The sequence below is a fragment of the Pteropus vampyrus genome, unplaced genomic scaffold (assembly GCF_000151845.1).
Source record: "Pteropus vampyrus isolate Shadow unplaced genomic scaffold, Pvam_2.0 Scaffold107, whole genome shotgun sequence".
Taxonomy (NCBI): Eukaryota; Metazoa; Chordata; class Mammalia; order Chiroptera; family Pteropodidae; genus Pteropus; species Pteropus vampyrus.
The window spans coordinates 5,184,185-5,187,377 of NW_011888888.1; the positions used below are offsets into that span (position 1 = coordinate 5,184,185).

A 3,193-nucleotide genomic window follows, 5' to 3' on the forward strand; every position below is an offset into this window, starting at 1 on the left:
TGAAGATAAAATGACTGCTGAAGGACCATGAAAAGCCTGGGACAGAAGAAACTCCAGTGAGCAGATTCTTCTGGAGCATACTTAAAGGAGATATAATTAATGATATGAAATGCCAAGATACAATTCACCAAAGAACATGACTGAGATTTTGGGACATTTTATAACTAGACAAGAAGCTGCTTAAAGTTATTATGACCAATGTTTATACCATGAGTTATAAAATATCTGCCCCTGTTGAAATTTTACCTACTTAATGTGGCATTGATCTTACCAACTTATAAAAGATCCTCTTCAACTAGAATGAAGAAAAGCATTGAGACCCAAAAGCCTAGTCCTCAACTGCCTCAATTCACAAGGCATTTGTTTTGATGAATTAAATAATTGTCTTGATAATTCAGCCTCTCTTATTTATAGATTGATAACACCTACAAATATTATGACTCACCTAAATATACAGTTAAGATTAGGTATTAGGATTATAGAGTGGTATTCTTACCTCCTAATTTAGAGCTTCCTATTACACCATACTCGAAAGCAGGACTGTAAGTTTAGAAAACCTATTTGGGTGGGGGGAACATTCTCTGCCTCTGGTCTATTTCTAATGTACGTTGCTATTCCTAACTCAAATAATTGACTATCATTTCACTAATGTAAATTCGTTACTAAATTTTCTATCTTACTTCTCATTTTTAATTTGTTTTATGAACTGAGTAGAATCAAAGGAATTTTTATTAAGTATGTGAAAAGTATAATTCATTACTACACAGTGAAAAGCTATGTGCTTACCGTTCATTTTAAGAAAATCCTTCAAATCAAAGCATTACCTAAAATGCTTTAATCTGAAATTGAAATTGTTAAAATGATTGCAAAAGTATTGATTAGAGGGGCATTTTAACATTTCTTTATAATTAGTCTATGAAATTAAGCTTGGTTCTAGGTGAAATGAAGGTTGGTCCTAGGTGAAACAACAACGAAACACAGCAAATCAAAAATCTGCAGAAATTCGATCCCTGAGAAAAGATAAGCTCATGAGCTAAGGCATGTTATTTCTCTGGCCTTTTGCATGGACTCACTTTCTGGATCACAAAATAAAGAGACAGGGAGGGGAGCCAAACAGTGCATAGAGATCTCGCTGAGCTCTCTAGACAGTGAGACAGAGAGATCATTGCTACTGAGCTGGCTACAATTTTCCTGGCAAGATAGCAAGAAGGAAGCTGTGCATGGATGGAGCTCCAAAATTCTACATAAAAGTCCTCTTGAATATTCTGCTGAATAGTAGACTGTATATGTATGGGGAGAGACTTCACAAGGCCAGGAAAAACAAGTACTGGGAAAACTTAAAACAAACAAACAAACAAACTATATGGAACTGTAAGCTAAACAAATACCTGAGTTCACATAAAGCTTACAGATGCTAGACTAGATAGACCTCATTAAAAATTCAGATCATTAAGTAGTGATCTCAGAAAGTTCATATCTAAGAAGTAAGCCTAATCTGTCCTAAAGTAAAAGCTATTATGACCACAATAACCAAACTTAAAGATAAATCTTTAAAGGGATTAAGATGCTTCACAAGTAAATTATCTGCTTGCCAGAAAATAAACCCCAGCAGTCCATTGAGAAAGATATCAAAATCCAAATACTTTACAATGTAGCAGTCGTAACTATATTCAATCATATATAGTCCAACATTGCGAGACACGCAAAGAAGTAGTAAAATGTGACATATAACCAGAAAAAAAAAAAAATACATAAAAAGAGAAACAGAAATAACAGGTATGAAGGAATAAGAGACAGGAATTTTATAGGTATAAATAAAGTATATAAGTAAATATAAATTTATAAATGTAAGGTATTATAAGTATGTTCAGGGATTCTAAGCAAAGTAAGAACATAAGTAAATGAATAGGAAAATAACAGTAGAGACATGTAATATCTGTATATTTAAAAATATGGAAAAATAAATGTAGATACCGATCATAAGAAAGTTAGAATAGCTGTAAGAATAATAATACTCTTAAATATACATGTCCTGTAATAATAGCTTCAAAATACATGAAGGAAAAATTGACAGAACTAAAAAAGAAAATAAAAAATTCCCCAATCACCATGAATTAGTTATGGTATAAAAGACCTAAAAAACACTATCGGCCAATTTGACCTAATACACATTTAATGTATGTTGACGCTTCACTAAAATAGAACATATGCTGGGCTATAACAAAATTCTCAAAAACAAACTAAATTGTTTGAATTCATCCAGAGCACTGTTTGTGCATACAATAGACTTAACTTGAAAATCATTAACAAAAAAGATATCTAGAATACCTCCAAATATTTAGAAATCAGGCAACAGAATTTCAAATAACACAAGAATCAAAGAGATAGGATAAAGTAAGAAAAAAATGAAATATTTTGAATTAGATGAAAATTAAAATACAACATACTAAATGTATAGGGTGCATCTAAAATCATATATAATGAACAGAAATAGCTCTAAGTGATAGAAAAATCAAATTCAAATGAGATCCAAGAAAGCAGAAGTCAATAGTAAATACAAGAGCAGAAATTAATGAATTAGAAAAAACAGTAGGAAAAGCATGAGATTAAAAGTCATTTAATTAGAAATATTAATAAAATTAATAAATATTTAACTGCTGTTCAAAAGAAAAGAAATTAAAAATTGTCAATATCAGTCTACGGCCATGCCACTCTGAACAAGCCCGATCCTATCTGATCTCGGAAGCTAAGCAGAATCAGGCCTAGTTAGTACTTGGATGGGAGACCACCTAGGAAGACCAGGTGCTGTAGTCATAAAAAATAAAAAAATAAGGGAATGTAAACTGACAAGGTCCTTGCAATCCGTGAGGTCAACCAAGGGTTACCTTGCCTAAAAAAAAAAAAAAGTTGTCAATATCAAGAAAAGAAAGAGGGAAATTACCACAGATAATACAGAAATTTAAAAATACAAAGGGGATTATTGAACAACTTTATGAAAACACATTTGACAACTAATGGATAGATTCTTGAACAAGATAATTGCTGAAGTCTATCACACGTTTACAGAAGAAATATCAATTTCATCAATGCTATAATAAACTAGAGAAAGGATGAACACCTTTTTTGAGTCCAGATAATTATAATTCCAAGATTTCCAGAAAAGCTGTGAAAAATATTCTACACTAATATACAA

The 3,193-nt window shown here is 31.5% G+C and overlaps 1 pseudogene; it reads left to right on the top strand.

Annotated features, from left to right (window-relative positions):
• Positions 1 to 2,695: 2,695 nt before the first annotated feature.
• Positions 2,696 to 2,814, top strand: LOC111743119 (annotated as a pseudogene).
• Positions 2,815 to 3,193: the final 379 nt, after the last annotated feature.